This window comes from Heptranchias perlo, chromosome 10 (genome assembly GCF_035084215.1).
Source record: "Heptranchias perlo isolate sHepPer1 chromosome 10, sHepPer1.hap1, whole genome shotgun sequence".
NCBI classification, from domain to species: domain Eukaryota; kingdom Metazoa; phylum Chordata; class Chondrichthyes; order Hexanchiformes; family Hexanchidae; genus Heptranchias; species Heptranchias perlo.
In genome coordinates this window covers 23,885,535-23,899,933 of record NC_090334.1, presented here as the reverse complement: position 1 = coordinate 23,899,933, position 14,399 = coordinate 23,885,535, and the positions used below count along the sequence as shown (strand labels likewise).

The window sequence follows — 14,399 nt, the reverse complement described above, 5'->3', positions numbered from 1 at the left end:
CTTAACCATTAAAAGAAAAGGATAGAGAAAATAACAGAGCGAACGATGGAGAAGGAAATAGGGTGAATTAGAGTCAAATTAGATAAGGAAAGAGAAATAAAGAGGGAAAGAAAGAATGGATTAAGAGAGAGATAAAAAAAAGAGACAGAAAGGAAAAGTAAGAAAAAATTTTAAAAGAAAAAGCAGAAGAGGAGGGCATTGTATCCAATTGTGTTTGGGAATTGTTATATTGGTCCTTGAGAAGTTAATAATAAATGAATGGCAGGGTAGGTGTGCAAAATGTAAAAACATTCTTCCTCATATACAGTATTCCAAAATTGTTTTCTGAAAGAAATCTATCTAATTTCAAAGTGTCAAAACAGCTTTGCATCCTGAAAATTATTGCAGTCCGACACGAATAGCAGTGTGGATGGCAAGACTGGCACAAAAATACTGCCACAACAGGTTAAAAAAGTTTTAAAAAGTTTAAAAATCCTCTCTGAACAATTCACTACCTGCTGGAGGAGACTCCACAGCTTCATTTGTTCCCTTTCTGGGCCTCCAAGGTTCATGTCAGGACCATAAATCATTTAATTAACAGGGTTCTTACGACATGAATTATCAGCCCTAAATGGCAGCAGCGAGATTAATTTGCATTTATGGGGATAATCCAGCAATTTCATGATGTGCAATTAATTTCAATGGGGAGACTCATGTCGAGGTTGCAATTTTCTTGGTTTTGTTGAGTCTAAAAATGCAGCAGTGCAAATTGTCCAGCAATTTGGACTCGGAACTCATGGTTTATCTCTTCTTTGCCACAAATTGCTGGATCTTTTGCGAACTAATAATGGCGGGAGCCGTTAATTCGCCATTATTTTTCCACCAAGTTCTGGGCCATAGTCTTGGCCGTATTCATATTCCTCAGCTCCTTATCAGACCCTCCCTCCCTGGTTTAGTATTGTCTACCTATTTGACCAATTGAAATTAATCTGATTTATGTACTTATGTAGATCAGATATAGCAGGGGCTCCACAACTGACCCTGTGGTATTGCTTACGGTAAGTCACTGTTTATAAGGACAGCAGTTTTATACCTTGTGTTGTAGAATATATTATTCTGCTGGTAAATTGGAGTTGTGTCCCTTTGAGGCCATAATGTCTAATTGCTGTTTAGTAAACATGAAATAAGGTTACAGTGTAATTGCTCTTCAGGCTGCAGTTCAGAATTCTTGCTGACTTACTCTTTTAAAATGTGATTGGTTGCATCTGCCATTTTTCTTTCTCATGTACTCAAATATCCAGCATTTAAAATAAAAGTTTCCTACACAATAAAGTGAAACATTTCTATATTCCACACTATTATGCTAAGCCTCAGCTATACAACTCTTCTTGCTTTCAATATCTTCATTAATGCTTTCCCTCGCCTCACACACGATTGCCCCATGCGCCTGCCATCCTAATTATCCCACCAAATGCCCACTCCCCAATTATTTGACCACAAACTCGCCCACGGTTGCCCAATTTCAACCCTTTTACTTCTTTCCAGTTGAAACTAATTTCCTTGAATTCAAGAAAATTCTCATATCAACTTTTGGGAGAAGCAAGATTTATGGCAAGTTGGGGAGCAAGAAGTAGAATTGATTCAAACAACTGGGGGAGACCAGAACAAGGGGGCATAACCTTAAAATTAGAGCTAAACTGTTCAGGGGGTGATGTCAGGAAGCACTTTTTCACACAAAGGGTAGTAGAAATCTGGAACTCTCTCCCCCAAAAAGCTGCCGAGGCTAGGCCAATTGAAATTTTCAAAACTGAGATTGATAGTTTTTTGCTGGGCAAGGGTATTAAAGGTTACAGAACCAAGGTAGGTAGATGGAGTTAAGATACAGATCAGCCATGATTTAACTGAATGGCTCGAGGGGCTGTGCATACTCCTGTTACTATGCAATTTCCTCTGTAATACAGGCTGAGAAGTCGGGAGATGCAAAACTGATGCATTACAGTGCCACTACTAGTGAGAGGGTGTAATTACAGTATGACAAGTTTATCTTGGTAGTTTCCATTGTAAATCTGCACCAAATAAATGTTATGATATACATGGGCTGTGGCTTCCAAAACAGGACTTGACAGACATATCCACAAACTCAGCAGCATTTGTTAGTCAGTGCAAAAGATCAGTTTAGAAAAAAACACATTACTGTACAATCATTAAAAACATACTTAGATAAGAAACCATTTATGAATTTTGACAAAGACAATTATAGAAAACAATGCCCTCCATCATTAAGCTGAAATATCCTCAAAGGTGCCATTCAGAGTACATCACAGCTGAATCCAGATGAATGTATAATTACTTTGGCAAGAAATGTTATGCTTGGAGCACACTTGCAAGTACTGCTTATTAAAGAAAATACATTCTTGTCATTTACGTAACTGAATCTAAATACAGCAAAAAATATGATGCTTCACAGAAGCCATCAGTGTGTGAAAGATGATTTGATGCAATGACAATATTTAACATGCTAAATAATTTTAAAAAGGCAGTTAACTTAACCTTTACGTTCAGTCATTCACATCCTTTGTGTACAGCTCCCTTCCATGTTGTCGGGGTAGGGCTTGCAACTAATGCCCCATTTACTTCACCAAACTGCATAAGCAACTATGAGAGCGATTTTAACCCTACGAGCAATTAAACTCGCCAGATTACTTAACTGCTCCTAGAGCCGCCAGAAGCTGACCATTCCCAACTTTAACCTGCACAACTGAGCAGGCAGCAAGGACACCTGCCCAAAGCTGGCAGATGTCCCTTTGTACATATGCATGTCAGGTCAAAATGACGTCATTGGGACCTGACTGCAATTTTCATTGGACGTTCTGAGTGGGAAGTCGCCGTGACTTTCCTGCTAGGTGAGCAGGGCCAGAAGAGGCCCAAACAGGTAGGTTTTTTTTTACTTTCCTTGTGGGGCCCAGAGGAGCTAGAGTGCTCCTCCAAACCCCCAAGGAATAGGCGGGAAGTTGGCCAGCAGAATTTAATTGAAGCCCGAGAGCTAAGATAGTTTAGTCCTCCTTTCTAGGGCAGCGGATGAGTTTCTAACTCGCACCCGCCCAAAACCTGCCTGGAGATAAAATCAAGGTTTATAATTTTGACAATAGCACAGTACAATAATCAAGGTGACCCTACTACCTTCAGAAGATATGAGGCCTACTTAAAGAAGTGAATTTTAGTGAGGCAGTGTTAAATACCATCAATGTAGGTGGAGGCAGCCTTCTCTCCTGGCTGCTGGAAGGATGAGCAGCTCAACCCATTCAAACTGAACAGTAATGTGTCTTGGCCTGTGTGCACCTGCCCTAATTATTGGGAAGGCATGGCAGACAGAAATAAAGTCACAAATCACTTCTTCAAAACAAAGTTGTGTGCGCAAAGTTATTTAATCTGTTGTTTTGATGTTATGGAAACAACCCTGCAATAATCTGGATGGTTAGTTGAAATGATTCTACAAGATAAATAGGACATAAGGTGATCACAAGGACATTTTCTCTTGAATGGAGTACTGGTAGCCAAACCATGTAATAGCATCCTTTAATGTAGCTGTCTTCAATTTTTCAAACCAGGAGGCAAAATTATTATAAAATCAACAAAATTATCAAGGGTCCAGGTTGCCCTCCCCCTTTTATAAAAATACAGATTAGTGGCGACGAATAGCTGCAAACAAAGATTAACCAGAAACTGACATCAAGTTAATTGCGAATTTCAGTAAACAGCAACATAACCGATCGTGGAGTGATATTAATCAAAGTAGTGGACAAGTATCAAAGAGAATACAAAAGGAACTCAAGACAATATCTACAGACTAGAAGAGGGAAAAGTGAGACCTTTGGTAGGAGAGGATAGCTACATGTGAAGAATGAGGCTCCACCTCCTGAAGGGGAGAATGAAATCTATTTCATGCCTTCACTCAATATGCCATATATAGTTCCCCTGAAGTGGGGGTTCTCTGAGAGGAAGGACATTTCTGTTTTGAGGACAGGATGGCTGTATCAAACTGCATGCCCCTCCAGGTCCACATCTTATTTGCTGAACATATGATAATCAATACTGTAATTGCACAGATGTCATGCATGCTTCTTCTTTAAAACTAGCCCATGGGAGTAAGTACTACTGTTGTGGAGTGGCCCTCAACTTTCCCAGGAGGATAACCTGTTTGCTATCTAGAAGCGATGCAGTCCGTTAACTTGCAGGAAACTCTGTCCCTGGCAAACCGCTTTGCTATAAGAAACAAATAGCTGTGGGTGTAGTAGAATAAATATCATAAGATCAAATTGCACTGTTCCAGACTCCACCAGTTCCTCATTACGTAACACCAACTGCTGCACGTTCTAATCAGCAACTAGTGGGAATTAATCCTCTAAAAGTACCCATGTTAAACGAGTCCTGATTCTATCCCACTGCTTAAAATTCAAGAAGCACCAGATGGATGCACTTCAGTGCAAGAACTCGCTTCACTATCAGCTAATGGAGCAGCTCCGAAGCACTACTGTTTAATCTCTCCAAGCTTTGGGAAGAAAAAACCTGAAGATTTTAAATTGCTTTAGTTTGCCCTGGATGGCCAGGTCCTTTTCTATGTACTGGACAATTCAATACTGAATTCACACTTTTGTGCATTTTTATGACTTAAAAACCTCGGTGGGGATAGGGTTGCAATTTACACACCACTAGCAATCATGCAGAAATCTTTTGTTAGTTGATCTATTATGTGCTGGAACATTCAGTTATGTTGGACACCATTGATAATACTGTGTTACCAATGAGAAGACCCAAGAAAATGACCATAACAGAAGCCTAACATTGCACAGTTTTAAGTACAATTCAAGCAAAGATGACACACTGCCAAACATTCAAGGTAATTTTGATAGAGTGGATGATTTACAGCTTCACTTGCAGGCTTCAACTATTTTTAATTGCATTATATGAGACACTTAAGAATGGAACTAACCGTTAAAGGCCCAGCATGTCCAGGGACCTTCAGTGCATTTTTATGAGGCTGAAGAATTACTCAATGTTATAGCAACAACACTATCGAGATATTATTCTTCTTTACTAATAAAATATACATACCTCAAAAAATTCAAAAAAGTTAGAAAATCATTTATTTCTGCCCTGTCCTTCTCTTCAGCTTCCCTTATTTTCTCCTATATTTTCTTTTTGATATTATTTTTGATCTATATTCTCCATTTCATTTGCTGCTTTAATTCAGAAAACTTACCTGATTTTCTCTGCCTCCTCATCCTCTGCCAATTTTTTGAACTAGGACAAAATAGATTAAAATCTGTCTCTGATTGGCTGAGAAACAGTTCCAAAAACTGTTTAGCCAATCAGGAGATGGATCATTGAGGTTTAACCTGATTATATTTTTACAGTGACAGGACAATATTTTCACGCATTTCGCAGCATGACCCAGGAAGTGCAAATGCAAAGTGCCAAGCAAGATGACTCATCCACGAGCGGGTGAGCTGAAGCAAGTTATCTTGTTGGCGGTACTCCACGGGTTAAGAGCAAAACATCCATAAAACATACATTAACACTTTTTCCTGTCTGACCATTACTGAATTCAGAACCATGCCAGAAGCCCCATCTTGGCTTCAGACTGGCAATGCAGCAGTTGTTAAGAATGCTTACAATCCCTCCTCAAAATGCTTTTTCCAAGTGGCACGTTTCACATTTTGATGCACTGGGATAGCTTTAATACCTAACAATGCTCTCAGAATGTTTTTTTATTCTTCTCTGACTTGGGTACTAAACAAAAAATTTCAGTTTTACGTTGACATCCCACTTTTGTTTAATTGCTTTTCAGTAGAGCCACACAGCACAGTAACACCTACTTTCCTACATCTCAACTACAGTACCAGTCAGAATTCACTATATCAAGCAATAATAGCAATGCAGAGCCAATTATTATTAAAAAAACCCTTCATACATATTCAATTCCCAGTCTAGCACAATCATTTGTTAACACTGACAACTGCTGGCATTTTCTCACTGTTTGCTCACCTCGCATCTACACAAATTATTCACACTTACATTAATAAATGGAATATAGCCGTGAACAGAAAAAAAGGTGCAGCGAAGAAACTTGACCTTTGTGGGCAGCAACAGCACTAACAGCTTATGTCATCAGGGGGCAGCACGAACAAGGAAAAACAACACATAGTCAAAAGAAAACAAGCTCCCTAATTTCTTCTGTTGTTTGCTAGTAATGAACACAAAGATGACTAGCATAGCATATTCACAGTATATTTAATTATTGTACCCTAGCCTCATTTAAAAGGCTCTCAGATGTGGCGCAATTATGGCATTTTCTTTTCGAAGAGAAAGCGTAAGAAAAGACAAAGTCCTGGCAAAGAATGACGAAATGAGAATGTGCTGAGAGGAATTTTTATATCATCACGGTGAGGATGTAGGGGCAGCAAGAATGAGCCTATCACGCATTTGGCACATAGTAGGAAAAGAGAGGAAGTATCAGTTGAACAGTGACCATAATGCTATCAATGAAATTGAGACGAGAGATGAGAGCAAGTAAAAAAAGGAGGCATAAGGTGACTCAATCTCAGCTTCTTACCTTGTTATATTTTATTCATGTCATTCACTAAAGCATTTATCTCATTTAAAACCTGACATGCTTTGCTCCAGGTCCTGTTAATAATGCAGGTGAGTGCATAGGACACTGCTTTACATTTGTTTGTAAAATTAAAATCAGTTACTCTCAAAATGATACTTAAAAAAAATATCATGGTACCTGCTGTCAAGCTAACATTGTAACACCACAATGACACAAATGTTCCAACAAGGAATGCAATAATTTAATCCTATCCGAATCAACTTCGTACAATCTAACATTTAAAAGTAAAAGGACCGTGTTTCTGATAACAAGTTAGAAAGCTGTCGAAGAACTTAAGTATTTCAGGCATCTTTCTCATTGATAAATTGGCCCTGAATTTCTTCTATCGTTTTGGTGTAAAAACACCATATCCTAGGTAGGCTTGGGTGGATTTATGATGGGTCCCACCCTTTTTTCCCCTATCAAAATCTCAGGCCTATTTGGGGGCATTGCTTGGAAGTTCAGTAATTATGTCCTATGAAATATCACCCCCATTTCCACCCTTAGTAACACTGGATCCATCCCTGGTATATCTCTGGTATCCAGTGTTGTTAAAGCATATTTAAAAGTTAAAGAATCGAATATGGAAACTGGCTTTTTAAAAGAATGGGACGTTTCTTTTTTTGCAGTCTTCGGGTGCACAGCTGGCCCGCTTCTGCTGCAGCCAGGCCCTGCTGCCAATTCCCCGGGTCAGCATCCCAGTCGCACTGTGAATGGCACGGGTGCCTGGCAACAGTATGCAAATGCCCCAGACCCAGGAATATGGGTGGAGTCAGGGACACATCCCCCAGAAATTCATCCCCATCAATCCTTACCAGTCTTCCTTCTCATCATCACCATCAACCTTCTTCCTCTGTCCCCAGGAATGGATCTAATTGCCCCATTAACTCCCTTAAGTATTGCTTGTTGCAATGTCCTTCCCTTGGAACTTATTTCACTTGCCTATTATTCTTTTGGTGTTGAAGTTTTGTCTGATTTCAGTTGGGACAGGAAGATATCAAAACAAAAAGCAATAAAAGTAGTAGCTCTATTCATATTTTTAAAGACAATTTATCATGTTTTGACAATCAGAAAAGCATTTGCCTTCTAAACTATGTTTCACAAGTGATACCCACTAACTTTCTGTTAATGGGGTTAATAATTTTTAAATCATTATTATATATAGACATTCACAGGAAAGTATTTAGATAGATGGTTTGAGAAGTAATTTACAAAGCAGTCGAAATGTTAAGAGAACAATGAAGATATGAAATGTGCTGAAAACAGAGAGAAAGTTATTCAGAACCACTAAATACTGAAATATTTGAAAATAACAATGTGCACACTACTGGTGACATTGGGGATCTAAGTATTATTTTATAAGTGTATAATAGCTCATAAGCGCCAGAAAACATATTTAACACATTGCTCAAGATGTCAATTTTCTACTAACCAATTCCACAAGTATTTTTAAACTCTTTTTTTGGGACTTTTGTGCTCATCAAGTAACAATTTTTAACAGCCTGAGTAGGCAACAAGCACTCTCGGGCAAGTGCAGCACCATTAGATGCAGAGTAAAGATTCTTCTGCTCTCCTCCAACAATGTGCTTCAGCCAATCTCCAAAAGGAAAATCCCTACTGCACCAATGTGACATTTTTCTATTTGTCGTAAAAGCCATCTTGTCATCACTCCAAGTGAGGAGGCCAAATTAGGGATGGTTTAGGAACTGTGTTGAGACTGCCCAAACTCATTTTGTTTAGTAATGTTATAGTTAGCAGACAAAGGAGACAATGATTCCATTACTCTGGCCAGGAATTGAGCCCAGGTCCCACAGGTCATCCTGGAGTGATTCAATTTTAAGTTTTTAAAACATGCCCCAATACCAGCCAATTTAAGGATAATTTATTACAGTGAGCAGAGTGAAATTTAGAGACAGCAGCAAATCAAAACCAAGGAAGAAGATGCTGCCACAGTCTCAGTAAAGGAAGATATAGTTGAGATATTGGATGGGCTAAAAATTGATGAAGAAGAGGTACTTGAAAGGCTAGCTGTACTTAAAGTAGATAAGTCACCCGGTCCGGATGGGATGCATCCTAGGTTGCTAAGGGAAGTAAGGGTGGAAATTACAGAGGTACTGGCCATAATTTTCCAAATATCCGTAGATATGGGGGTGGTACCAGAGGACTGGAGAATTGCAAATATTACAACCTTGTTCAAAAAAGGGTGTAAGGATAAACCCAGCAACTATAGGTCAGTCAGTTTACCTTCAGTGGTGGGGAAACTTTTAGAAACAATTATCCGGGACAGAATTAACAGTCACTTGGACAAGGGTGGATTTATTAGGGAAAGCCAGCACGGATTTGTTAAAGGCAAATCGTGTTTAACTAACCTGATAAAGATGAGGTAACAGAGAGGGTAGATGAGGGCAATGCAGTTGATGTGGTGTATATGGACTTTCAAAAGGCGTTTGATAAAGTGCTGCATAGTAGGCTTATCATCAAGATTGCGGCCCATGGAATAAAGGGGGCAGTAGCAACATGGCAGTAGCAACAGAACTGGCTAAGGGACAGGAAACAGACAGCAGTGGTGAATGGTTGTTTTTTGGACTGGAAGGAGGTGTACAGTGGTGTTCCCCAGGAATCAGTGCTGGGACCACTGCTTTTCATGATATATATTAATGACTTAGACTTGGATGTACAGGGCACAATTTCAAAATTTGCAGATGACACAAAACTTGGAAGGGTAGTGAACAGTGAGGAGGATAGTGATGGAGTTCAAGAGGATATACATAGGCTGGTGGCATGGGCGGACACGTGGCAGATGAAATTTTACGCAGAAAACTGGGAAGTAATACATTTCGGTAGGAAGAACTAGGGGGCACAACTCTAAAAGGGGTCCAGGAACAGAGAGATCAGGGGTATATGTGCACAAATCGTTGAAGGTGGCAGGGCAGTTTGAGAAAGTGGTTAAAAAAGCATACAGGATCCTGGGCTTTATACATAGAGGCACAGAGTACAGAAGTATGGAAGTCATGATGAACCTTTATAAAACACTGGTTCGACCACAACTGGAGTATTGTGTCCAGTTCTGAGCACCGCACTTCAAGAAAGATGTGAAGGCCTTAGAAAGGGTGCAGAAGAGATTTACTAAAATGATTCCAGGGATGAGGGATTTTAGTTACATGGATAGAATGGAGAAGCTGGGGTTGTTCTCCTTGGAGCAGAGACAGTTGAGAGGAGATTTGATAGAGGTATGCAAAATCATGAAGGGTCCAGACAGAGTAAATAGAGAAAAACTGTTCCCATTGGCGGAAGGGTCAAGGATCAGAGGACATAGATTTAAGGTGATTGGCAAAAGAACCAAAGGTGACATGACGAAAAACCTTTTTACACAGCGAGTGGTTAGGATCTGGAATGCGCTTCCCGAGGCGGTGGTGGGGCAGATTCAATCATGGCTTTCAAAAGGGAATTAGATAAGTACTTGAAAGGAAAAAATTTGCAGGGCTACTGGGGAAGGGCGGGGGAGTGGGACGAGCTGGATTGCCCTTGCATAGAGGTGGCGCGGACTCGACGGGCCGAATGGCCTCCTTCCATGCTATAACCTTTCTATGAAAACCATAAATCTGTATTGTTCTGAATCAAGGCTCTGATGTTAGTTTAAAAAGTTCTGAAAAATCTCATTTGGATATGTAGTAGAATCTGGTTACAATGATCAATTTGGCCAGCAACCTGACTGTCACTAAAACAGATGGATCATTGTTTCTGATTCCCCATTTGTGCTGCAGCTCAGTTGTGTGGTGATAAAATAGCCATTAGATAAGAAGAGTAAAAGATGCTAAACCTAAAACATATTTATGAGATATATTCATGCTAAGATTATAAAACAAACATAGTTTTAAAACTGCTCAGAGTCACTGTTTACAAGAGCACCCAGCTCTTGAAATTTCCAGTTTGTGCTGAGCAAACTGACCGTCTGAGCTTAGAATCTCCCACTCTGTACTCACCTTATAGCTACTTTAGCATTGCACGGTTAAATTGCTCAGTTGTTTAAATTGACGATTACTGTTGAGCACCACAGAAGTTCAGCAACAACTTGTACTGATCAGTACAACCGATGGAAATCTGCATTGAAAGCTCACATTGATCTTGACGACCAGGATTTCAGACTTATAATTGCATGATTATTACAAAGGGGTGATCACTACAAGAGGATTCTCTTTTACTTGCAAGGTTACATAAATTGCTGAACCTGCCTGCCAATACAGGTATCAAATGCAGGATTTGGTTTTGGTTCATTCGATGCTCAACAGCCTCAGCTAGTGGCCCTGGAACCTGCCATTACCCAAGTTCCGCAGCATTGTGGAACAACTTTTGCAATGTTCTAACTCGCACCAAGTCCCATTCACCCATCACCCCTGAGCTCGTTGACCTACATTGGCTCCCGGTCCGGCAACGCCTCAGTTTTAAAATTCTCATCCTTGTTTTCAAATCCCTCCATGGTCTTGCTCCTCCCTATTTCTGTAACCTCATCCAGCCCTACAACCCTCCGGGATTTCTGCGCTTCTACAATTCTGGCCTCTTATGCATCCCCGCTTTTCTTCCCTCCACCATCGGTGGCCGTGCCTTCAGCTGCCTCGGCCTTAAGCTCTAGAATTTCCTTCCTAAACCACTCTACTCTCTAACTCTCTCTCCTTCTTTAAGATGCTCCTTAAAACCTACCTGTCCCAGTATTTCCTTATGTGGCCTGGTTTCAAATTTTGTTTGATAATGCTCCTTGGGACCTTTTACTACATTAAAGGTGCTATATAAATGCAAGTAGTTGTTGTTGTTAAATAAATTTAATTTTAGCTGAAGAGCATGGGGAAGAACCACAGCCATTTGGTTATGATAATTGTATTTGTAAATTGTAAATGTAGTTTAAAGATCTGAATAATTAAAATGACTAAGCTGCATTCAGTGAGGCATGACTTATGTCTTCACTAGTTAAATGATCTGATTATAGTACACAAGTAACAAAGTTGTTGACCGAGATGGCTTTGCAAATTCCAGCAGCAATTAAGTTACACTTGTACCTTCTTTGAATGTAGGAGCATTTTACCAACTAATCTCACCGTGTATACTGTATTTATGTTTTTGTAATTATTACAATGCATTTCAAATGGATTATTTCTATACAGTCATCAGGGTTCTATTCATGGATGTACAGACAAATTCTCAGCATGTTTATTTTTTTTAAAGGAACACTGGGAGGCTGGTGTCAAAAATCAGTAATTGAGGTGAAAATCCAATGTTATTTAGATACAATTTAGTGATTTTGGTCACATTAACTGTACAATTTCCAACAGGCTGGCATTTGTAAAGAATCAGAGTTTCATGACAGGAAGTCACTTAATCAGGCTTGGCAAAATCACAATTAATGATTTTTCTGAATGATTAATTTAGTATTTATGGGCAAATGTACAGACTTACTGGTTTCTCTGGGATCTGTTTTTTTGATTGTTTTGGAAGATTTGATATTGGTAGTCTAAATCTGGGGTACAAATAAACATGCAAGCAAGGATTTCCTCTATCAGACTGTTAAAGAATAGGTAACATAACCGACTGGACTAACTTGAACAGGCGGCAAACACAATAAGTGTCATTGGTCTTTGTGGGCTTTTCCACTCCATCAACTGCTGGAACTGTGAACTACAAAATTATTTCACAGAAGTTTGAACAAAAAAAAAACCCAGACTTTTCTAAATGTCCCAATTTAGCACAACTCTAACTTTTTGATGCAGCATTCGCTTCAAATTTTTAGAATCAACTTTGGTGAAAAGCTGATCAAGTGAGAAATCAGTACTCGACAAAACCAAGTTAAAAGGCATACGGTCAGAAATAATAAAGTTGCTAGAATAAACTTTTTACAAAAGGAATGCAGATGAAAAAAATAAAAATTCCCTTTGTTTTAATAATATATGGTCGATTTATTGAAAGTCTTTCACTTGTCCAATTTAAACTTCAACAGTCCATTCTTCTCGCCTCACTATAGTGGAAACACTAGCACAGCCCACAGACTGAATATTCAACAGATAAAACATTTTCCCAGTGATTCCAGACCTGTTACTCCCACCACCTCTGAAGCCCCCTACTATCACTCCAGCAAGCAATGTTTGTCAAGTTGCAGTTAGTACTTACATAGAATTATATAGAATCTACAGCACAGAAACAGGCCATTCCGCACAACTGGTCTATGCTGGTCTTTATACTCCACATGAGCCTCCTCCCACCCTGCCCCCATATCCCTCTAATTTCTTCTCCCTCATGTATGCACAAGGCCTCCCCTTAAATGCATCAATGCTATCTGCTTTAACCACTTCATATGGCAGCAAGTTCCACATTCTCACCACTCATCTCTTTATTTATCCATAGCATCTCATTCTTTGCTAGTTTGTTTTTATTTTTAAGTGAAATATATTTTTCCTGAACTCTACTCATCTCCCCGTTATATAATGCCCTATTATTGTTGTACTTCTTTGCTGTCAATATTTTTCTCCAGTTTACCTTCCTTAGCCTATCCTCATTCCCTCATAATTGGCTCTTTCCCTCAATCTAATACTTTGGTCTTTGTAATATCTATATTTCTCTCAATCATTATCTTAAACCTCATTATATTGTGCATCGCTACTCCTTAGATGTTCTCCCATGCTTACTTCTTGGTTCCTTTTCACTTGTGGGTGTCTGAACCCCTTTAGGTTTCCCTCGAACAAGAATCTGAGAAACAGCAAATAGCAAGTTTGTAAAGAGCCCAGTTTCAGCATCTCAGTAGATGAGAACCACCAGGGCAAGGTTCCATTATGAAATCATCTCACTTTTTTCTTCATACAACAGTGATTCATGCTTAGCTATGAAATGAATAGTAAAAGTAGGATGGGGCCCAGTTTTCTATATTTGTGAAGGGAGGAATAGGTTTTCAAGTATTTGAAATGTTTTTCAGTATATCGTGCAATAATCATGTATCCACTTTTTAAAATGTTAATAAAAATCTGAATGAATCCTTTTGAGCACCACTGACAGAAGAGTCCATTTTGGCTAGCCATCCTTTCTGGATTACCAACAAGCTAACTCATCCTTCAATTTTTGATCCTGGAGTTGGCTGACTATGATGTTAGAAGATCGAGACACACAAGAAAAAGCAGGAGAGAGGGGGAAAGAGTGAGAGAGTGGGGAGAAGAGAGAGAAGGGAAGAGAGAGGGAGGAAGAGATAGATAGAGGAAGAGAGAGAGAGTGGAGTGAAGAAAGTGGGGGAGAGGGAGAGGAGAGAGAGAGGGGGAGGAGAGGGAGAGAGAGAGAGAGAGAGAGGGTGGAGAGAGAAAGAGAGGGGGAGGAGAGAGAGAAAGAGAGAGAGAGCGAGGGGGAGGAGAGAGAGAGAGCGAGGGGGAGGAGAGAGAGAGAGAGAGAGAGGAGGTGCGAGAGAGAGAGGGGAGGAGAGAGAGAGAGAGGGGGAGGAGAGAGAGATAGAGGGAGGGGAGAGAGGGAGGAGAGAGAGGGAGGAGAGAGAGAGGGAGGAGAGAGAGAGGGAGAGAGAGAGAGAGGGGAGAGAGAGAGAGAAGAGAAGGGGCAAAGAGAGAGTGGGAGGGAGAGAGACAAGTGCAGGGAAGCTAGAAAGAACAGGAAATAGAGAGTTAATGGGCAGGAAGAGAAAGAGAGAAAACAGGGGAAGAGAGAAACACAGGGAAGCAAGAGAAAGAACAAGGAAGGGACTGAATCGGAAAAAGAAACAGGGATAGTTTACTGGTGTCACAATCAA

The 14,399-nt window shown here is 39.9% G+C and overlaps 1 protein-coding gene across 2 annotated transcripts in view; it reads right to left on the bottom strand.

Annotated features, from left to right (window-relative positions):
• The window catches only part of LOC137326344 (gephyrin), a 491,797-nt gene that overhangs the window by 138,431 nt on the left and 338,967 nt on the right, over positions 1–14,399 (bottom strand). The window lies entirely within an intron of this gene.